Here is a 24,337-nt window from a genome sequence, read left to right on the forward strand (position 1 = left end):
AATTTCTGAATCTGGCTTTTTAGTATTTATTACTTTAAATTTCCCTGTCATCTTACCTCTCTATCCTGCCTCACTATCTAATGGTGAAGACAGAAGTACTAAAAGAAAGGCCTGGGAAACTGCACACTCAACGATAGAGAAGCAACAAAGCAACTACCTGCACAGCTCATTCTTTCCCTCAAAAAAAGAATAGGTGGTTACTAGTTGCCAAGTAATCTTGTTCTTAAATCTTGAATCTGAACCACAGGAAGAAATAGTGACCAGAACGAACCATCAGAGCAAGTCACCAGGAGAAATATGCCTTCTAAAATAGAATAAGACCAGGTAGAAAGTTAAAAAAAAACTAAATCTATTAAATCTATTGCCCTATTGAATAGGTACTTTCGAGATTTTTTTCATTTTATTGTCAGAGTGATATACAGAGGGGTTACCGTTTCATGCGTAGGGCAGTGCATACAACTTTAGAGATTTTATGACCAGTTGTTTTGTTGATGTTTATCGCTATTGTTCATATTGGGTCATGATTACAGTCTGTTTTTCACTTATTTTTTTCTCAAATTTTTATTATCAAACTGATGTACAGAGAGGTTACAGTTTCATACGTTGGGCATTGGATACATTTCTTGTACTGTTTGTTACCTTGTCCCTCATGCCCCCCGCCCTCCCCCCTTTCCCTCCCCCCCCCCCAGGTGTTCAGTTCGCTTACACCAAACAGTTTTGCAAGTATTGCTTTTGTAGTTATTTCTCTTTTTTTACCCTGTGTCTCTCAAATTTGGTATTCCCTTTGAATTTCCTACTTCCAATACCAGTAAACACGGTTTCCAATATACTCAGATAAGATTACAGAGATAGTGTAGGTACAACCATAGGAAGGTGATACAAGAACATCACCAATAATAGAAACTACACATACACATAGGACGTTGAAAGTAGTTACAACTGTGTTTTTCACTTATTTTTTAAATGAGTTTTGCACTTTTTGCCATGATTGGCTTCAGATTGTGATCCTTCTGGACCTTTCTGTCCTGTTAGCTGAGATTATAGATGTACATTATCACCCTGTTTGGACCTCAGTTATGTATTTTAATCCACAAATTTTTATCCTTTCAGTGGCCCAAAGCTTGTGCTTCTGTATTCTATGTTCTCACAGGTATTGTGTTTTATTTAAGGGAGCATTAAAATGAAATTTGCACTTGCTTAGCAGTATTGGTGTATAATGGGGTAAGAAGGCCTGTGGCATTTCTCATGATACAATAAGGGGGAGCTGAAGGCTGCTTTAATTATGTCTACCACGAGGTGGCAGTGTTAGGCTGTCATTGAAACTGCCTGATTTCAATTTCTGGTAACTTCACAAGACTATAAGTAGAAATAAGGAGGTAAGGAAGTAAGGAGAGATACCGCTCTGTAACAAAGTAGTTAAAATTCTGGGTTCTGTAATCAAGGTATCTAGGCTCTAAGTCCTTTTTCTTATTAGCTGTACTATCTTGAGGGAAATAGTTCATCACTGAAGTCTCAGTTTCCTTATTGCTAGATAGGGATAACATTCTCTACTTTGAAATGCTTCTGTGAAAACAAAAATTACAAAATATAAGTACACTTGGCACATCTTGTGGACTGAAATATGTCCACGCCCTCCAAAATATTCAGAGCTGGCTGGCAATCCACCAGAAACTAGTTGAGAGTTGCAGAAAAAAAAGTCTCTCACGGGGGCTGGGGATATGGCCTAGTGGCAAGAGAGCTTGCCTCGTATGCATGAGGCCCTGGGTTTGATTCCCCAGCACCACATATACAGAAAATGGCCAGAAGTGGCGCTGTGGCTCAAGTGGCAGAGTGCTAGCCTTGAGCAAAAGGAAGCCAGGGACAGTGCTCAGGCCCTGAGTCCACGGCCCAGGACTGCCCCCCCCCCCCAAAAAAAAGTCTCTCACAGTGGGGCACTAATGGCTCACACCTGTAATCCTAGCTACTCAGGAGGCTGAGCTCTGAGGATTGGGGTTCGAAGCCAGCCCAGGGAAGGAAAGCCCCATGAGACTCTTATCTTCAATAAACTCCCAAAATAGCCAGAAGCGGAGCTGTGATCCAAATGGTAGAATGCTTTCCTTGAGCAAAAGCAGATCAGGGACAGTGCCCAGACACTGAGTTTAAGTCCCAGGACTAGCACCAAAAAAAAAAAAAGTCTCACAGCCTTCAAAAGAAACCAACACTTTAATCTTGGTCTTCTAGCCTCCAGGATTGTGACAAAATATATTTGTTGTGGTTAATCCACCCAGCTATGATACTTTCTTTTGACAGCCCTATCAAACTAAGATAGCACATAATAATCCATCAAATATTAACCAGCATTAGCCCTGTATGCTTTTTTTTTTTTTTTTTTTTTTTTTTTTTGCCAGCCCCGGGGCCTGAACTCAGGGCATGACACTGTCCCTGAGCCTCTCTGTGCTCAAGGCTATCACTCTATCTCTTGAGCCATGGCGCCACTTCTGGCTTTTTCTGTTTATGTAGTACTGAGAAATCAAACCCTGGGCTTCATGTATGCTAGGCAAGCACTCTACCACTAAGCCACACACCTGGCCCCTTGTATACTTTTAGTCTAATTCTACTGAGACAATCGTGACTTTTGCTCTAAATTATAGTTCATTCTCCAACTATTTTCACCCCAGCCTCAATCCACAAGGCAATGAATAAGAGCAATCCATAAACTGAGCTGAACTCGCAGTGATACATTTACCCTACCTGGCAGACAACACACCCCGAATTTCCCAAAACAGTTTCAAGCTCTTTTATATGTATGATGAGAAGGAATATTACCTGTCAGGGTGGCCTCAAATGCTCCACACCTAGGTTGATGTCATGAATTACTTCCAGCACAGATAACACCTTTAGGTTGCTGTGTGTGTGTGTGTGTTCAGGATTGAACTCTGATTTATACAAAGAGAAAAGCAGGTCTGGAAAAGCTGGAAAAGCTGAATGAACTTGCTCAAAACTATATAGCTACTTAGCTCCCTGAATGACCACGATGAAGCCATTCACCTCCTAAAATTCTTGCTTCTTTTCACCTAGCTCACCACTCGGACTTTTCTCCTTAGCTGCTGAAGTAGGAAATAGAGAAGAGAGGAACAGAAAGGAAGATGAAATGCACTCTCAGTTTCATGGTGTCTTGGTAGAACTAAGAGCTGAGTACAGAGCTGTATGAAGGAAGCACTATTTATCCACCATCACTGGAAACATCTGTTCAGTTGTTTTCCCAAACATGATTAGATTGTTCTGGGCCTTCCATACTCTCTTTTCTGCTTTTGCTAATGACTGAGCAGTTACACACTAGCTAGGGTAGCCAAGCCTTAGCCTTGTCAGCAAAGATAGGGAGTTCAATTAACCAGCCAACGTAGGAACAGGATGAATGATTTGCTTACCTTGGCAACACATACAAATCCAATCAGTTAAGGCAATATCATGGCAAAATGTAAGAATCTTCTTTCAGTTCCTCCTTAGAAATTCGAATCTAAACTCTTCATGCCCTAGCTAGTTGTTTATTATTCCTTTTACTGCATCTTAATCTTTTCTACTGAAGTATTAAGAGAGAAGAATGCAAGCTGCAAACAACACACACACACACACACACACACACACACACACACACACGACAAAAATGCATAGAGAGCCCTTGGGAAGTGATCCAAAGCAAAACTCTTGGGAAATGCAAATTTTGTTCCAAAGTCCTGTGTTTATCTCAAATATTTGTTCAAGATCCACAACCTATTATTTTTCTTAAACGTGTTTTAAAAGCGAAATTTATATATCAGAAGATGTAATATGTTTCAGAAGGGCTTTGAAATGTCCTTCCTTATATTCCCAGGCCTCAGGCTTGCTAGACAGGCCCTTAACTACTTGAGCCACTCTGCCAGCCCAGAATCCATATTCTTAAAAGTGCTTTATCAGGGCTGGGAATATGGTCTAGTGGTAGAGTGCTTGCCTCATATACATGAAGACCTGGGTTTGATTCCTCAGCACCACATATATGGGAAAAGCCAGAAGTGGTGCTGTGACTCAAGTGGTAGAATGCTAGCCTTGAGCAAAAAGAAGCCAGAGACAGTGCTCAGGCCTTGAGTTCAAGCTCCACCACTGGCAAAAAAAAAAAAAAAGTGTTTTATTGTTGTGCCAAGTCGCAAGACCACCCCCAAGAAGACCACCGAGATTCAGACACTCCGAAATGCAAAAGCAAGGCAAGGCTTTATTTAACGAGCTGCCAACTCGGGCCTCGTCCTACCCACCGACACAGCGGAGGTTAGGAGGAAGCCCCGAGCTGTGATTACACAGGGCTTATAAAGGCAAAGAACAAGGTTACAACAATCAGCTGTGCAAGCAAGATTAGAACACAGGTACAAATCTGATTGGCTCAGGGTTCGATTCTAAAATGGGGTTCACGTGGTGGGGCCTGACTTCAAAGTCCGGCACCTCATTTCCCCCTTTTTCTTTTTGGTACCTTGGGAGCCAATCATGGCTCCATTCTGTCCATTTCAATGGCTTGCATGTCTAGGGGATGATATAGAGGTAAGGCATGGGCCAGTAGGACCCAATGTAGTAACCAAAGGGCCTGTCACCATTTCTTACAAGAATATTCTCTGTACCTCTGTTCTGCATGTCTCTAGTTTATCCTGCCTCATCTTCCCAAAAACAACTCTGGTCCCTTGATTTTAAAGGGGGGCTGATGGGTGAAGATCATCCATCTTCTGTAATTTCTTCAGGCTGACTCAGGGGCGTTGACCTTACCTAGCCAGGAACCTATAACCTTAGTCTACTTTTCCAAGGGACTGCAGGATTGCTGCAAACTGAAAATTAACTTTCAGCTATACAGACTTACCATTAGCTCTATAGTGTTTAGTATCCAAATGTAAGCAACAAAATAATACATAAACTTCTCAACTGTGCTTTAAGGGTCGGGTGGCTATACCCATATTCCTGAGCAAGCTCAAAACTACCTAAAATAAGGGGGTCACCTCACTTTGGAGTGAGCTGCCAAAATGACATCAACACTAGCCAGGGTAGTAAGGAAAGAAGGCAAAAAGAAAATTATAACAATATTCAGTCTAACTTTCTTTTCTTGAGGCGAAGGCGAAGCGGCTGAGTTGGGTGCTTGGAGACCTCCCATGTTCCATCACGGTAGTTGTCATCCAGGGCAAAGGGGTCAGCTGGCCTGGCGTGGGAGCAATGGACCCAAGTGGTGACGCCATCTACTTTAAGGGCCGTGGGAGTAGTCAGTAGCACCACGTAGGGTCCCTTCCATCGTGGTTCTAAGGATTTGGAGTTATGCCTCCGGACGAACACCCAATCTCCTGGCCTGAATAAATGGGGGATAGGGACAGAAGCAGAATCATATAATGCCTTGAGTTGGGGCCACATTTTCTTGTGCACGAGCTGCAAATAATCAAGTTTACACAAAAATTCAATATCATCCAAATCAGTGAGCAATTCAGTCTGAAGGCTAGGGATAATGGGCGGAGGGTACCCGTACATTATTTCAAAAGGAGTAAAGCCAAGTTGATAGGGAGAATTTCTTACCCTAAGTAGAGCAAAAGGAAGGAGTGACACCCAGTCTGCGCCAGTCTCTAAGGCCAATTTAGTTAAGGTCTCTTTTAGAGTCCGATTCATTCTCTCTACCTGTCCTGAACTCTGGGGTCTACAAGCACAATGCAATTTCCAATCTGTCCCCAGTGCAGCGGCTATTCCCTGACTTACTTTTGAAACGAAAGCCGGTCCGTTGTCCGACCCAATGGTGGATGGGAAGCCATACCTGGGTAGGATTTCTTCCAGGATCTTCTTAGCCACTATATTCGCAGTTTCATGCTTTGTTGGATAGGCTTCCACCCATCCTGAAAAGGTGTCTACAAAAACTAGCAAATATTTGTATCCAAATTTTCCAGGTTTGATTTTTGTGAAATCTACTTCCCAATACACGCCTGGCCTATCCCCACGGAAGCGAGCTCCTTTAGTAACTTGTTGATTGGGGGCATTGGTAAGCTGACAGGCCTTGCAATTTTTAACAATATTTTCAATAAGTTGATCTCCTTGTCTAATTTTTACTTTGGAATGTCGGAGAAAGTCCTGCATTCTTCGGGTTCCCATGTGAGAAGCTCGGTGGATTCTTTTAAGGATCCCCTTACCTAGCCTTTGTGGCAAGATAAGTTTCCCTTCACCAGTTTTCCACCAGTCATCGTTTCCTTCTCTGTCCAGGGTTTTGTGGGTCATGGGAATTTTTTTTATCCACTCCAAGTCTTCCTGGGAATACTGGGGTACAGGAGGCAAAGCTCGTGGTCCTGGGTCTACTACAGTCAATACTTCTGCTCTGGGATGGAGGGCTGCTTCCTTAGCTGCCTGGTCAGCCAGATTATTCCCTCTAGTCACCGAATCAACTCCCTTTTGATGACTCGGGCAATGCATAATGGCAATCTTTGCTGGTTCCCATAGGGCCCGGATGAGGCTTAAAATCTCTCCTGTCTGTTTTTAATGGCCTTTCCTTCAGCTGTCAGTAGCCCCCTTTCTTGGTAAATGGCTCCATGGATGTGTACAGTGGCAAAAGCGTACCGGCTGTCCGTATAGATATTTAGTCTCATTCCTTTTCCCATCTGTAAAGCTTTTGTTAGTGCCACTAGTTCTGCTCTTTGTGCAGAAGTCCCCTGAGGGAGTGCCTCTGCCCACAATATCTCAGTGTCCGTAGTAACCGCCGCACCCGCATACCTTTTTCCATCTCGAATGAAGCTGCTGCCATCGGTGAACCAGGTGTGCTCGGCATGTGATAGCGGCAAATCCAGCAAGTCTGGCCGGAGGCTATGTGTTTGGGCCAGGATCTGGTCACAATCATGCAGGGGCGCTTCCAGATCCGGATCCGGCAGCAGAGTTGCTGGGTTTAATGCTGTTGGTACACAGAAGCTGATACGTGCCGGGTTAAGTAACAACGTTTGGTAATGGACCATGCGGGCATTGCTCATCCATCGGTCAGGTGGTTGTTTTAGCACCCCCTCTAGAGCATGTGGAGTGGCTACAGTCAGATTCTGTCCCAGAGTCAACTTATCTGCATCTTTTACCAAGAGGGCTACTGCAGCTATTATTCTTAAGCACGGAGGCCACCCAGCGGCGACAGGATCCAATTTCTTTGACAAATAGGCGACCGGTCGTCTCCAGGGCCCAATTGGCTGGGTGAGCACCCCTTTTGCTATTCCTTTCTTTTCGGCCACAAACAATGTGAATGGTTTATTCACGTCAGGTAGGCCTAAGGCTGGGGCTTCTAGAAGGCTTTTCTTGATTGCCTCAAAGGCTTTTTGCATCTGCTCAGTCCAATGAAATTCTGGGAGGTTTTTGGTGGCTTCATATAAAGGCTTGGCCATCTCAGCGAACCCAGGTATCCACAGCCGGCAAAAACCCGCCGTTCCCAGGAATTCTCTGACTTGTCTCGCTGACTTAGGCACAGGAATTTTTAGCACAGTCTCTTTACGTGCATCTGACAGCCAACGCTTGCCCTCTTTTAATATGAAGCCCAGATAGGTGACTTCAGGTTTACAAATTTGTGCCTTTTTAGTGGAGGCCCTATAGCCCAAATTGCCAAGAGTCTTTAAGAGCCTAGCTGTTCCCTTTAAACAACTATCCTTGTCTGGAGCAGCTATTAACAAATCATCTACATATTGCAATAGACTTATTTCAGTATTTTGGGAGCGGTACTCACTTAGGTCTTCATGTAACGCCTCATCAAAGATTGTAGGCGAATTCTTAAATCCTTGAGGCAGCCTGGTCCAGGTCAATTGACCGCTTATCCCGATTTCAGGATCGTGCCAAGTAAATGCAAAGTAGCTTTGGCTCTGTGAGGCTAAGGGCAGGCTAAAGAAAGCATCCTTTAGATCCAACACAGTATACCACACATGGCTCGGTGACAGGGAGCTCAGCAGGGTATATGGGTTTGGGACTGTTGGATGAATGTCCATTACTCTCTTGTTAACTTCTCTCAAGTCTTGCACTGGTCTATAATCATTGGAATTAGACTTTTTTATAGGCAATAATGGAGTATTCCAGGCTGACTGGGTGGGCTTCAGAACTCCTAAATCTAATAATTTTCTGATGTGAGGAGTGATCCCTTTCTTTGCTTCTAGTGACATAGGGTACTGGCAAACTCTTACTGGGTCAGCTCCGGCTTTAAGTTCCACAAAAATTGGAGGACGATGTTTTGCCAGTCCCATTCCCCCAGTTTCTGCCCATGCTTGGGGAAACGCCCGTAGCCACTCATTTTCTGGAGACTCGGACTTGAGATGCTGGTATAGCCTATACTCTTCTTCTAACTTGCTAGTTATTAGTATACTAACAGGCTTTTCTCTTGAGTTCGTCACAGAAATCCCACTGTCTGTGAACTGTATCTGAGCTTTCATTTTCGTTAAGAGATCACGTCCAAGCAATGGATAGGGGCAGTCAGGGATGACTAAAAACGAGTGGGTTACCTGGCCCGCTCCCAAGTCCACTGTTCTTTGAGTAGTCCATGTATAGGGTTTAGTGCCCGTTGCACCTTGGACCCATGTTGTTTTAGTGGACATCGGCCCTCTCGGGGCTAGTAATACTGAATTTTCTGCTCCCGTATCTACCATGAACATGACTGGATTCCCCTCCACTTTTAATGTTATCCTGGGCTCAGGGAGGGGATCTGAACCCCGACTCCCTCAGTCACTGTCCTCAGCCATCTCTAAGGTTGACAACACTCTTGATCCTACTTTATGTTTTTCCTCCTTTTTCTGGGTTAGCTCTGGGCAGTTTCTGATCCAATGCCCCTCCTTCTTGCAATAAGCACATTGATTCTTCCCCATCCTTGGTTGGGGTTTGGGCTTTTGCTCCTTACTTGGAGAGGAGGACTGTCTAAAGTTTCCTGCCTGCATAGAGGTCAGGATTTCCCTGAGTTCCTTCTGTTGTTGTTCCAAAATCCTAGCCAGACTCCTTTCCTGTCTTCGTTCTCCTGTTTCTCTCTTATTATAAACCTTTTCCGCCACTGCTACTAGATCCCTAATAGATTTTTCCCCAAGCCTGTCTAGAGCCTGCAATTTCCGCTTTATATCCGGTGCGGCTTGATTTACGTAGGCAAACATAATCATCTGAGCAGATTCCTGGGTCTCAAGATCATATGGGGTGTATTGACTAAAGGCTTCCATAAGACGCTCAAGGTATGCTGCCGGACTTTCACTTTCTCCCTGTCTGATATCATAAACTTTGGCCATATTTGTAGGTCGGCGAGCCGCCGCCTTGAGACCTGCCAGCAGAGCCTGGCGATAGACAAGGAGTCGCTCCCTACCTTCAGCCGTATTGTAGTCCCATGCTGGTCGGGTCTGGGGAAAATAGGTATCAATCAAGGCAGGATCCGTGATGGGTGCTCCGTTGGGGCCAGGGATAAGTCTCCGGGCCGCTTCTTGAATACGACCTCTCTCCTCATTGGTGAAAAGTACCTGTAAAAGCTGGCTACAATCATCCCAAGTGGGCTGGTGAGTGAAAAGTATAGTTTCAAACAAGCGAATTAAGTCCCGAGGTTTCTCAGAAAAGGGGGCATTTTGGGCACGCCAATTGTAAAGATCACTAGTAGCAAATGGCCAGTATTGGAATTGTTGTCGACCGTCCGCATCCACAGGACTTATAGGGCGTAGGGGAAGGGTAGTAGATTTGTGAAGAGATGTAATTCTTTGGCGCCGGCGAGTTGATTGAGCGGGGCCCTCCGGGGCGGAGGGCACAGCTGAAACATCTTCCTCAGAGTCCTCCTCTTGGAGAGTTAACTGGGGTGGGGCGTATGGAGGGGGAAGCATTTCCTCCTCTGTGCTTCCTCCCTGGAGGACAGGTGGATATAATTTCTTTTCTCCCCTCTTAGGTTCTCTCTTGGCACCCCGTGTTTTTTGAGTGAATATTGGGGTAGGGGAAGGAGTGGAGGAGGGAGTTGGTAAGAAAGGCCGAACCCAAGCTGGAGTGTCCCTGTCAACTAGTTCTTTCCAGGTGTCTATATAAGGAATCTGGTCTATATAGCCTGAACGAGGGGCTTCGATTAGGCTTTGTAAGGTACTGATCTTAATGATGTCAAAGCTTCCCTCAGGTGGCCAATTAACTCTCTCAAGGGTGGGCCATTCTGACTTGCACAGGGTAATCCACTTTTCCTTCTTAAGGGCCACACCTCGGTTCTGAGCTATCTCCTTGATCTCCTTCCAGTGAACTAGAGTCAAATCTAGGGGGCTAGATGGAGGACCCCAAGATAGAACGTTACCCATAGCTCTGATCAGATGTTTAGTCCAAAAGGCTACAAAAGAAAAGAAACCAAAACAATTAATACAGAAGGAAAAAAACATAGGCAAGATCAAGAACAAGAAAAACTGGAGATTTCCCAAGTTGGCCCACACATCCCCCTGCAAGGATGCAGAAAGAGTGAATTCAAGTTGAAAGCGGGGCTCCAGAGATCCCCCTTTAAGGGTGAAGAGTCTGGGACATCCCCCGGTCTCACCAGGATTGTCAAGTAAGTACATCTGCTTCGACAACCCCTTCAAGAAATAAGCAAAAGCAAGACAAACAAACAGGCACATTACAGGACAAGACAAATGAACAGCGCTGTTTTCTTACCTTCGGAGTCTGGGATCTCGGGGTCTCTGGGGCTATCCCGGACGAAACCCCAAATGTTGTGCCAAGTCGCAAGACCACCCCCAAGAAGACCACCGAGATTCAGACACTCCGAAATGCAAAAGCAAGGCAAGGCTTTATTTAACGAGCTGCCAACTCGGGCCTCGTCCTACCCACCGACACAGCGGAGGTTAGGAGGAAGCCCCGAGCTGTGATTACACAGGGCTTATAAAGGCAAAGAACAAGGTTACAACAATCAGCTGTGCAAGCAAGATTAGAACACAGGTACAAATCTGATTGGCTCAGGGTTCGATTCTAAAATGGGGTTCACGTGGTGGGGCCTGACTTCAAAGTCCGGCACCTCATTATCATTTTTAAAATGCCATTTACTTCAATCAATTATTGATGGAACATCAGCTAGTTTTCTTGCTTTTACTTTACCAAAATCACTAAGCTATTACAATTAAAATGTTGATATAATTTGCATTTTATTAATAGCAACAATGTAAATGATGAAAATTAAAACTCTGTATAAATTTATATTTCCATCAAAAGTGCAAATTAAATATAAAAAATTAAACACAAAATTATTTTCATCTATTGTCAAAAAAGTTGAGTCTTCTAAATATTCAAAAGCATTTATTAAAGCTAAAGGCAAAATAAAATGAATAAATGTCGATGTAGTAAATTAAATTTTAAAACATGGAATTTTCATTTAATTTTTGTCAATGTAATTAAATGTGAATTAAATGTTACCGAATTAGGTAACCAGTAGGTGACCAGTAGAGGAGGTTGAACTTCACATGTAGCATTGTTTAAAGAAACCACAGAGCGGGCTGGGGATATAGCCTAGTGGCAAGAGTGCCTGCCTCGGATACACGAGGCCGTAGGTTCGATTCCCCAGCACCACATATACAGAAAACGGACAGAAGCGGCGCTGTGGCTCAAGTGGCAGAGTGCTAGCCTTGAGCGGGAAGAAGCCAGGGACAGTGCTCAGGCCCTGAGTCCAAGGCCCAGGACTGGCCAAAAAAAAAAAAAAAGAAACCACAGAGCATTGAAGGCTATAATTCTAGCTAGCAGTGACATGGCCCCAGGCATAAAAGTTCACAACACCCATCCCAACCAAGAGCTGGGTGCCGTATATTACACCCTTGTCATTCCAGTCATGTGGAAGACTGAGATCAGGAGGATCACAGTTCCAAGCCAGCCTGAGGGAAAAGTTTGCAAGAACCCATCTCAGCAGAAAAAGCTGGGCATGATGGGACATCTGAACGACCCCAGGAAGTGTGAATAAGAGGATCATCAGCCAGGCCAACTCAGGTAGAGTGAAGCTCTATCTCAAAAATAACCAGAGAAAAATGAGTTGGAGGTATGGATCAAATAGTTGAGTACCTGCCTAGCAAGCATAAAGCCCTGAGTTCAAATCCCAAACTCCAGTACCACAGAAGAAGAAGGAAGAGGGGGAGGAGGGTAAGGGAGAGAGGTAAAGGTAGAAGAGGGTGGGGAAGAGGGGGAGGAAGAAGGAGGAAGGGAAGAAGAAGGAAGGAGGTGGGGGTCGGAGGAGGGAAGGAAGAAGAGGAGGAAACCAGAACCATGGCTATTTGAGTAAGAATAAATTAGGTGTATAAGAACGTTATAACCACTGAAAAAGTCCTGGAACATTCTATATCTCTACATTGTTGTGTGGGCATAGGAAAAAAGGAACATTGTGCAGACTCGGGATGAATCACTCTTCATCTAAAAATGCAAGATGTCCTATTTGAGTACTCTTGCATTCAGATTCTTATTACTCAATGATACATCATTTCATTTTAACACAGCTTTTTGATTGTGACATAAGGGCAAATTCTTCAACTTACTACAGCGTACTCCAGATAAGGGCAAATTCTTCAACTTACTACAGCGTACTCCAGATAACAACAGATTTCAGTGTTAGGTACATATTTACATGCCCACATCCATCCAAAGACGGTTATTCTCAACAATAATTCTGCCCTTATGGGTAGCTCTGTAACTAGGAGCCTAAGCCAGTTGTTAAAGACCAGACCCAAGAATTAAGCAGATGAGACTCCAAATCCTGGGTTCTATCATATGCCAGCATCACTCAGCTGGACAATTTATATTAACTTCATTAAGCTTTGATTCATCTGTAGAAAGAAGATTATGGTAGTAATCACAAGCAGGAATATTATGTGGCTTAATGACTGTAATATTAAATAAAATGTGATCAGGAGAGTTGCTGTCTTCATGTTTAAGTAGAAAGCCTAAAGTCAGAATTGGAATAGCTCCTATTTGTGAAGCACTCTCATTCACAGACCCAAGTATGACCCCTGTTAGAAATAGGTGAGTGGGGCTGGGGATATGGCCTAGTGGCAAGAGTGCCTGCCTCATATACATGAGGCCCTGGGTTCGATTCCCCAACACCACATATACAGAAAATGGCCAGAAGTGGCGCTGTGGCTCAAGTGGCAAAGTGCTAGCCTTGAGCAAAAAGAAACCAGGGACAGTGCTCAGACCCTGAGTCCAAGCCCCAGGACTGGCAAAAAAAAAAGAAAAGAAATAGGTGAGTGGATAGATAGCTAGACAGATAATATGAATATATTATCTATGTATTTTCTATGTATTGCTTATTATTGTTAACATAAATACTTGTGAACGAGCCCCTCAATATAAGAATTAGGACATCAATAATCATTTATAGCAACCTATAAGCTTCCCCCAAATCATTCTTCTACCTTCCCTTCCTTGAGCCTCCCATTTATTATTGGTTGGCTTTTAAAATCAGAGCTTTATCACATATTTGGATTCCAAAAAATGAATTAAATTTCATTTGTTTCTAACTTGTATTTTTTTTAAAAAGGGGCTATCAGATTTTCACCTTACTAACAGTAAGGTGTTTGAACATAGCTTTCTTTAGGTGTATACCTAGAAGTAGAATTAATTCTAAATTATAGGATATAGGCATGGTTAACATTAGAAGATGACAAACTTTCCAAAGTGTCTAGACCTTTTCCCAATTCTTCAACACTTAATATTGTTACATTTCCTTTTTTTTGCCAACTGAATGGGCAAAAAACAAAAGTGCTATCATATGATTTTTACTTTTCTTTCTTTTTTTTTTTTTTTTTTTGGCTAGTCCTGGGCCTTGGACTCAGGGCCTGAGCACTGTCCCTGGCTTCTTCCCGCTCAAGGCTAGCACTCTGCCACTTGAGCCACAGCGCCACTTCTGGCCGTTTTCTGTATATGTGGTGCTGGGGAATCGAACCTAGGGCCTCGTGTATCCGAGGCAGGCACTCTTGCCACTAGGCTATATCCCCAGCCCCTTTTCTTTCTTAATCAACAATGCAGTTGACCATCTCATCATATTTCTATGGATCTCAAGAATTTTCTCTTCTTTTAAATTCATATCCATATTTCTTTGACTATTGTTCTTTATTGATTTGAAGAAACCTTTATAGAATCTTTCTGTTATTCTTCCTGCCTCCACCCCCACCCCAAAACCTGACAAACCTACAGCCTTCAGCATGCTAGGCAAGTACACTGCCATTGAGTTCCAAACCCATCCATTTGGTTTATCTTATTTTTGAAATAGGATCTTACTAACTTTGCCTGTGCTGCCCTCAAACTTGTGATCCTCTTTTCAGCCTCTGGAGTAGCTAGGATTACAAGTGTTTGCCACCATGTTCAAGTATTGCTACTGATTCTTTGCTGATTTCTTGGATTACAAATATTGTCTCTTAGCTGATATTTTCTCTTTTCCTTTTTATAGTGCATCTTTTGGTGTCTGAAAGATAAGTTCATCAGATTTATTAATCTTCTTCCTATATATAGTGGCCCCTTAATAAATGACTCTTCCCTTCCCTGTATTTTTAACAAAAAAACTATATTCATGTCTTTTCTACTAAAATTGATTTTTAAAATTTACATACTTTTTAACCTTTAAGTTGTTGCTTCAGGGCTGGGGATATGGCCTAGTGGCAAGAGTGCCTGCCTCATATACGTGAGGCCCTGGGTTCCATTCCCCAACACCACATATACAGAAAATGGCCAGAAGTGGCGCTGTGGCTCAAGTGGCAGAGTGCTAGCCTTGAGCAAAAAGAAGCCAGGGACAGTGCTCAGGCCCTGAGTCCAAGCCCCAGGACTGGCAAAAAAAAAAAAAAAAAAAAAAAAAGTTGTTGCTTCATTGGAGTTCGTTTTTACATTTGGTACAAAGTATAGATGAATATTATGGTTTCCATTTTTGTAAGCCTATTTTTTTAAGTCTTTCTCCTTTCTCCATTGACCTACCAGGACACTTCTATCATATATCAAAGCTCCACATATAAACACAAGTGTGTTTCTGAATTCTCTACTTGTCCAAAAGTTTATTTTTCTGTTTCCAAACAAGTACCATGCTATTTTCATATACTTCAGCTTCATAGACTACAAAATAATAAACTTGTTGACTAGTATAAAAATACTAGAACAGGAGCTGGGAATATGGCCTAGTGGTAGAATACTTGCCTCTCATACATGAAGCTCTGGGTTCAATTCCTCAGCACCATATATTAGAAAAAGCCAGAGGTGGCACTGTGGCTCAAGTGGTAGAGTGCTAGCCTTGAGCAAAAAAAAAAAAAAAAAAAAAAAACAAGAAGAAGAAGAAGCCAGGGACAGTGATCAGGCCCTGAGTCCAAGCCCCAGGACTGACAAAAAATAATAATAATAATTCTAGAACAACAAACATTGATTTTTATGCTTTTTTTCTATTTTCATTTATCTGATCAAACATATTTGCTTCTGGCAAGATATGTTTCTGTGCTTTCTTTGGAAGTAGTTGTGTTCTTGAAGCAATGTATCTCCTTGCTTTGTCCTGTGAGCATCTATTTCTTTGATAGTCAGCTATTCTGCCTAAGCATTTGCAATGGAAAAAGACCAAAGCCAGATCCTACTGTATGTCAATAATCAGTGAGTTCAAGGGGAAGTAAAGGAGAAACAGTAAGGTGGAAAGCTCCAAGTATCAGGCTACCAAAATTTGCTTAAGCCATCAAGCAACTCTTCAGGTTAGAGCCCTACTTTTAGATTCATGCTCTACCCTTGATTCCCCCACCCAAAAGGATAAGCAGCTAAAGGCACTTGTAGATTGTAAGTCACCAGCCCCAGAGGATGAAGGGACAGAAACCAAAGTTCTCCATACTCTGGTTTCTGTCATGCCCTGATCATAATCCTAATGAACACCTACACCAGTGGTCTGACTCTGAACTGTAAATTTTCCCAGGCTGCAAATGCACAAGCACACCTGCACACCTCCACACACACACAAATGCTTGTTTGTACACACATGTGTACATAATACACATGTGCACACATGTACATTAACATTTAAAACAGACTCCAAGATTAAGGTTTTAAATAGGTTTAGACCCAAATTATGAAATGTGTCATAGATTCTTAGGGTCTTAGCTACATCACAACAGCCAAGATAGGGGGCTAGGGATATGGCCTAGTGGCAAGAGTGCTTGCCTCGCATACTTGAAGCCCTGGGTTCGATTCCCCAGCACCACATATACAGAAAATGGCCAGAAGTGGCGCTGTGGCTCAAGTAGCAGAGTGCTAGCCTTGAGCAAAAAAAAGAAGCCAGGGACAGTGCTCAGGCCCTGAGTCCAAGGCCCAGGACTGGCAAAAAAAAAAAAAAAAAAAAAAAAAACAGCCAAGATAAAAATAATCACAGTGCTTGCTTATTTGAGACTCCCATACTGTTGTCCACCAAAGCTCTTCGCTTTGTTCTTCATCTTCCATTAACAAAATCTTCTTTCTATTTTGTTCACATACCTAATTAACTTAATTATGATGGTTTCAATATACATGTCCCCCCCCCAAATTCATAGGTGGAAACCTAACCCACAGGTGCTATTATTAAAAGGTATGAGACTCTTCAGAAGATTAGGTCATGAGGGCTCTGCCCTCAGGAATGAGATTAATGTCCTTATAAAGAGGCTGGAGAGAGATCCTTCACCCCCTGCACCCCTTCTACAAAGAGTTGTCCATCAATAAAACAGATACCATATCGGCTGGCACCTCAATCTCATACTTACCACCCTCCAAAAAAGAGAAATTTCTATGTATAAATTACCTAATCTAAGGTATTTTCCCATAGAAACTTCAATGGACCAATCATGCAGCTAATGGCAAAACAAAATAAACCAGCAAAGAAGAAGGAAGTCTAGAGATTTTCTATGGAGGTAATTAAAATGAATTTTAATAGTGGCTTTTGAGGCTGGGTGTTGGTGGCACATGCCTGTAATCCTAGCTACTCAGGAGGCTGAGATCTGAGAATCGCCAATTGAAGCCAGCCCAGGCAGGAAAGGCCTTCAGACTGTTATCTCCCATTAACCACCAGAAAGCCAGAAGTGTTGCTGTGGCTTAAGTGGTAGAGCACTAGCCTTGGGCAGAAGAGCTTAGGGACAAGGCTTATGCTCCAAGTTCAAGCCCCATGACCAACAAAAACAAACAAAAACAGTGGCTTTTGTAAGGTGATCATATTTGATTTGTTCACTCCAAAAGAATAAGAATTTGTAGACAGGCTTGTAAGTGATGAACTATGCTCGGCTCCCAGTACCTACTTCCTTACACTGCACTACAAGAACAAAAACCTAGATTTTTACATTTTTAGGATTACTTCTATTATTGATGTTTCATATTCCTCAAGGTTTTTCTTTTCCTTTTGGTGCTGAGTATAGAACCCCTAGCCTTGCGCATTCTAGATAAGCACCCTACCACTGAGCCATATCCCCAGTCCCAATGTTGCTTAGCTTAGATTCCTTTTCATGCATTTTCTTTTGTTCTGTCTCAGTTGTTCATTAGCTCTAGCCAATATGTACTTTTCAATTTCACTTCTTTTATCACTTAATTTGTAATATTTTACCATCATATCTGTATGGTTTTGTATTTTGTATAATAAGGTACATCTTATAAATGATTCTTTTTATTTAAATTTTTTTAAATTATAAACAGGAAGTAGAAGGCTGGCTGAATATTTTAAACAAATATAATCTCTCAAGTCCTCATAGACCATTTGGAGCACCACACACAAAAAATCAAATATAATCTTTCAGCTTTCAAATTTCACCAGGGAGAATCACAAACCCATAAAATTGTATGATTCCTATGAATAGTTATAAGCTTACAACAATTATGCCAAGTCTATGTCACGTCTTGTAGGCCACAGTGCACTTCATGACTTAGTACATATGAGACCTCACGTAATATAGTCCTTACCTCCTCTCCCTTCAGCTCCATCTCTCTTCCTCTCTCAAGAACCCAGCTGGAACACTTTGAGGTTTTACCCACTACAGGATTCAGGGATTACAGGGTGTAGCTCGGTAGTAGAAAATGTGTTTCTCATGTACGAGACCCTGGGTTGGATTCCCAGAACCCAAAACAAACAAAAAACAAAAACACAGGCCAAGTTTTTCACTTGTACAGCTTTCCCTGCATCTCCTCCTCTAGCTATCTCCTACAGATTCCTCAGATTCTATTCTGAATGTCATTTCCTGAGGAAGACTTCTTGACCTCCACTGCTCAGACCAGACCAGGAGTCCTTATTATGCAATTTCATAACATGAAGTACTTTTCCCTCAGAGCATTCACCATCCTTATAATTAACAGATTAAATATGTTAAGGAAAAGGGAAATTGGTGTAATACACTGCGAGGCAGAAAGGAAAGCATTTTTATTGTGCTTTGAACAAATATTAATTGGAGACTTATGTTCCACGCACTGGGTTAGATACTAGGAATATTGTGCAAAATAAGGTAGCCTCCTTCTCTTCAATCACCCCCACCTTTTTTTTTTTTTTTTTTTTGCCAGTACTGGGGCTTGAACTTAGGGTCCTGGCACTGTCCCTGAGCTTCTTTTTGCTCAAGGCCAGCACTCTACCACTTGAGCCACAGCGCCACTTCTGGCTTTTTCTGTTTATATAGTACTGAGGAATCAAACCCAGGCTCATGCATGCTAGGCAAGCACTCTACCACTAAGCCACATCCCCAGTCCCAAATCACCCCTTCTTGATACCACCCCTGGTATCTTATCAACAATCAGAACAACATCTAACTCAAATATGAAAGGAAAGAACTCAACTCTTTCTCAAGATCATTCACTGCCTCCCTTTCATCTAATCTATGCATCAGAGTCTAGGACCCTTAGATCCGCTCCAGTCTCTTTAAGCCTTCTTATCTTCACTTTGTTCTCTATGTAGATAATGTAATTCATGCTGCAGGACCCTCTTAGCAAACTCCACCTCTATATCCACCTGACATTCATGCAAACAAACTTTTGTCTCAAATATCCCATGAGGACTTGATATTTCTAAACAATTCATGGTTTTATCCCTCCAATTGGACTTTTTTTAGCCCAGAAAGTTTGTTTTTTATGGGTGGTGATCAACTTTCTGTCTTATTCTCAGAGCAGAACTTTGGATCCTTCTCTACTCAGCTAAAGCCTCCAGTACCTCCAAATCTCCCCTAGTCTGAAGATAACTGGCTTCCTATTTCACTGAGCAAACAGACACCAAGGATATCTGCCCTGGGAACTATCTGCTTACCTGGAGATAAAACTGCCCAGTTTCCTTTCTCCTTCTACCCACATTCAGAGGATAGGAGGTTACTCAACTCCCAATTAGTTCTTAGTATTGTAAGTTCCCCGACAAAAGTGAATAGGTAGGTGCATCCGGTCTGAACACAGAGCACAGTGCTCTACCACTAGAACCACAAACCCAGATAAGGTCTCTCAGTTTTGCCTGGGGCTAGCTTCAGACCAAGTACCTAGGATTTTAGATATAGACTTCACTCCAGACTCAGCTGCCTTCTTTATGTTATCCTATCATTATTTGAACCTTTCCCTCAGCTGGTTCATTACAAAAAAAAAAAAAAAAAAAAAGTCCAATTCTCTTCCAATTACAAAAGAAAGGAAAACAAATGTGAAAAGGGACATACAACATTCTCGCCCAACTCTACATCCCTTTCTATCTTCATTTCCTCCTCAGAATTTTTTTTTGTTTAGCCTGCCTGCCTGCCTGCCTTCCTTCCTTCCTTCCTTTCCTTTTTTCCTTCCTTCTTTCCTTCCTTCTCTCCTTCCCTTTCTGCTTTCCTTCTTTTCTTTCTTCTTTTCTAGTACTTGTGCCAGTAAATACTCTACCAGAAAGGAATACCCACAGCCCTCAAACAAATTTCTTGAGAGAACATTCTTCATGCAGCTTTATCTGCCATCTTCACACAGCTTTCTTTACCATTTACATTTTGCCTCTGACCCCTCACTACTCTGGGAGTTTATGCAAAGATCACCAATTATCTCTGTGACTTAACTCCAATGAATTCCCTTTGGTCTTTATCTTACTTGACATCTTTTCAGTGGTTGAAAGTACCAACTTCCACAGGGCATGGTGGTTTACCCCTTTACTTCTAACACTCAGGAGGGTAGAACACAAGGAGCCAGCCTGGTATAGTGAGATTCTGTCTCAAAAACATAAAAATAAAGAAGGACAAGGAGCAATGTAGAAGGGATGAAGAGGAAAGAAAGAACTCTTTCCTTCTTTAAATTCTTCTCCTTTAAGCTTCTTTTTCCCCAGACTTCCTTCCCCTTCTATACACACTCTCCTTTTATTTCTGTGGTCTCTTGTCTTCAGTAGCGGAATGATACTTCCCTTTATTTGCTCACTCTGCAAGCACCAAACAAATGCTGGAGAATTCTGCTTTCTTCTTTGCTTCTGATATTTCCATTGAGTGAGACAGTTCACATCCTTTTCTTTAACTACCAGTACCTTTCAATCTTCTCTAGATTTTCACTTAAGATCTTACTCCTGAGCTTCAGAATTATGTATCTCAGACCTTATAAATGGTAAGCTAAAGTATTTGATTCCTAGAACAATTAATTTTGCTCCAGTATACAGACATAATGCATATTGGTTTCTGCAAGTTATTTAACAGTCTTTCATGGTATTCTTATATAAGAGAATTAAGGGCTAAATGTCTAAAGGAAATAGATTAGTCCCCACTCTTTTAGAGATAGGACTCCTATTCCATCTGCCTCTGTCTGTCCAGTGTCCAGCAGAGTGAATAGCAAGTAGTGAGCTCTCAGGTGTCATACTTGCCTGTCAACAACCAGGAAGCAATCTTCAATATCTCCACCTCTGCCATACTTCACACCTTATAAATGCCATTACTTTGCAGCTTCAAAATTTCTCTGTAGAGGGATTTTGGAACCGTAGTATGGCTAGAAGGTGAAGAAAGCCCCTCCATGGCCTGTTCTTTCAGTTTTGTCTGACACTCAATCTAGGTGTTCCCACTGATGGTGGTTACGTGAGCAATGCCATGCCTTATAGCACAGTTAAGACCACTGGGACCACTGTTTATTTTATTTCTTTTTCAAATGTTCTCCTGGCTCTTATCAGGCCTTTACAGCTCTGCTCAGATTTTATCCTTTGAAAGCTTTCCAGTTAAGCTAAGCGTCTTCTCTGAATTCACTGTACAAAATTCTTGTCTTGGCTCTTGGAATATTGCATTAAAATTTTGTTTCTGTGTCTCCACCTTCATGAATTCTGCTCAAAAAGTTTTGGAATCTCAAAAATTACTAAGATATGACCTCAGAAAAATTCATGACCCAGAGAAGTTAGGAAGACTAGTGAAACAGAAGGGCATAAACAAAGGGAAAGTTAACCAAGCGCTGTTAGTTTACACATTGAAAATATTGGTATTACAATGTCAAGGACCCTCTTTAAAATATTATTCCAACAACATGGATACAGAATTCTTCTAAAAGTCACATATATTAATATAGAATATATTGCACATATATAATATAGTGTATTGCATATAATATTACATATGATATGTATATCATAATATACTAAAACATATTATATTAATATGACTATATATATCCAGTCAAATGAATGTGGATCATTAAATCACAGAAGTCTGAAAATGTCTCATGACAAGCTTGAGAACTCTGGCCCAGGCTTTGCTCTATTTATAAGGGAAAATACGCCGTCATGGATTTACTATGGGTCATACACAAGGACCAGAGTGATAATGAAGGCAATAAATATTAGAAAGCATGCTGGTGAGACCTGAAGACAGTTCATGAAACTAAAAAACAGGTAATATGATCCAGACATGGTGGCACATACTGTAATCCAAGCATCTGTGCAGCTGAGGCAAAAAGATCACAGATGCATAGATAGCCTCATCTACATAGCAACTCTGAAGCCAGCCTGAGCTAACACAGTGAAACCCTGTCTCAAAAACAAGAAAAATTCCATGTATACTCTTAATGAATACATTTTAACATACATAAGGACTTTAGTTGGCTTCATCTTAACTATAGTTTTGTCGCTGCTAAAAGAAAATTAGCAGAGGGGCTGGGAAGGTGGCTCAGTGGTAGAGTGCTTGCCCAGCATGCATGAAGCCCTGGGTTCGATTCCTCAGTACCAGATACACAGAAAAAGCCAGAAGTGGCGCTGTGGCTCAAGTGGTAGAGTGCTAGCCTTGAGCAAAAGAAGGGACAGTGCCCAGGCCCTAAGTTCAAGCCCCAGCACTGGCAAAAGGAAAGAAGAAGAAGAAGAAGAAGAAGAAGAAGAAGAAGAAGAAGAAGAAGAAGAAGAAGAAGAAGAAGAAGAAGAAGAAGAAGAAGAAACTAGCAGAATCTTTGGCTGAATTAGTATGAATACAGTGTCAGATCAAAAGAGGGACAAATTGTTGGCCATTATTCTGCACTGCTTAGACTTCATCTGGACTAGAGCAGTTTGAGGCAACCTACAAGTTGCTTTTGCTGGGCCTTGTGAATCCCGGCTATATATCTATACCCTTTGATCAGAGTCAAACTCTTCTGAAATTACTTTACGATCACCTTGGGCTCCAAGAAAGAGAAAATTCACTGATAACCATCCTGTGTGAAGGTAACTTGCAAAACAGGCAATGCCTTCTTATCATCTTAAAGGAAACAACCAAAAATCTCAGAGATCACCCACCAGGCAACTTGTTCCTGCTCTTTCCCAAAGTTAAAGTATTAACAACTCCAGAATTCCTCCAGAAACCAAGCTAATTGTCAAAAAGACCACACCTGTGATTTGGGACTGAAGCCAATGTCTGGACCTGTAATGAATGCTGACGATGTACTGAAGTGCTGTCTTCCTAAGGTTGCCATGTAAAATACGGCCTTTCTCTCCCCTTTACCATACCTCTTTATTTGGCACATGGGGTCGCGTGGCCAACCCTAACTTGGGATTCCTGGACTTTGGGCCTGGGGTCTAAAAACTCTGTCTGTTAGTATTTATTGAGACGGGAGTCTTGCTATGTAGCATAGGCTACATAGCAGTCACTGAATAGCCCAGGGTGGCCTTCAACTTGCAATCAACCTGAGTGTTAGGATTACAGGCATGCACCATGACACTTGAGAACAATATTTCATCAGACAAGATCAAAGAAGAGCCCAGAGAAGCACGAGAAAGAGGGTTAGAAGGCTACAAATACAGCTAGACAATAAAGTTGGGAATGCTTTGTGTAGACAACTGAAAAAAAAAAAGTCAATATGTTTGTTTTTAAAAGTTTTTCACCAGAGAAAAGGAGGAAAACAAGCAGAGTTAGAAGGAAGCCAATATGAAAACTTGCTTTCAACTGGGTTCTTTCATAATGCATTAAACCAAACCGTGACACTACCTGTCAAATGTCTAGAGATCATGTATCAGATGGTAAGGTGGACACATGATATTCCTAAGATGTCTTTCAACTTTAAGATCCTAAGAAAAACTGTTGTATAGAAGCAGATACCAAAAACAAATTGAAATTATTTTCAAAGATGAAAGAAAATCACACTTTTTTCATTTAGAAAAGATCCATCACAGTTAACGTCAAAAAAAGAATTAAACTTCAAACTTCAAAAAAGAATTAAAGCTAAGACATAGCTATTCATCTTTTAAAAGAGCTGAACAGTTCCTCTTGGTACTTATTTTGTTCTTATCCACTCCCCAATATGGGGAAAAGGATTTTTGGGATATGTTTATTACTTTGATTGTAGGCAACAGTCTTATTATGTATTCAAACTATATTGTGCTTACTGAATATGTACAGTTTTCATATAAAATCAATTACATCTCAATAAATAAAGCTTAAAAAATAAAGTACCAAAGGAAGTTTTATTTGAAGAACCTCCATCCTCTAATTTATTTCCATAATAGTACCTTACATATAGTAGATTGATGCTTGTTTCACAAATACCTGCTTTCCCCTCCCCATCAATTCATCCTCCTTCCTCCAACCCTCCCCACCATACTGGGAGTCAAACTTAGGGTCTCATGCTTGCCAGGTGGGTACTCTACTGCTGAGCCATGCCTCCATCATAAATACCTATATACATTAAATAAGAAACACTTGGAACTGATATGGATTAAACATATGAGTTTTCTTATATACGTCATTTGTATAAAAGACAAAATGTTCTGTACTTCTTTATTTTTTCTAAGCGAAATCATCTACTAATTTCATCTGTTTTAGATTTGAACTAAATCTAAATACAGGCCTAGGCTGACTTTCCTTCAGTCCTGAAATGATAAAAGAGTAAACATGCCGACATTCCACAAAAGGAAACCAATGGTACATACCTTGTTTTTCAAGTTCACAAGCTGTCAGCTTCAGGAAAACGTGTGCACTATGAGCCGCAAAGTTTTCTCTCCTCAAATTTCCGATTGTTAACTTCT

The 24,337-nt window shown here is 41.7% G+C and overlaps 1 protein-coding gene across 1 annotated transcript in view; it reads right to left on the bottom strand.

Annotated features, from left to right (window-relative positions):
• The window catches only part of Btg4 (BTG anti-proliferation factor 4), a 73,485-nt gene extending 55,377 nt beyond the window's left edge, over nucleotides 1-18,108 (bottom strand). Inside the window, exon 1 of the mRNA XM_048343815.1 lies at nucleotides 17,866-18,108. The gene's annotated coding sequence lies outside the window, so the exon portion shown is untranslated. The remainder of the gene's footprint in view (nucleotides 1-17,865) is intronic.
• Nucleotides 18,109-24,337: the final 6,229 nt, after the last annotated feature.

Source organism: Perognathus longimembris, chromosome 3, assembly GCF_023159225.1.
Source record: "Perognathus longimembris pacificus isolate PPM17 chromosome 3, ASM2315922v1, whole genome shotgun sequence".
NCBI classification, from domain to species: domain Eukaryota; kingdom Metazoa; phylum Chordata; class Mammalia; order Rodentia; family Heteromyidae; genus Perognathus; species Perognathus longimembris.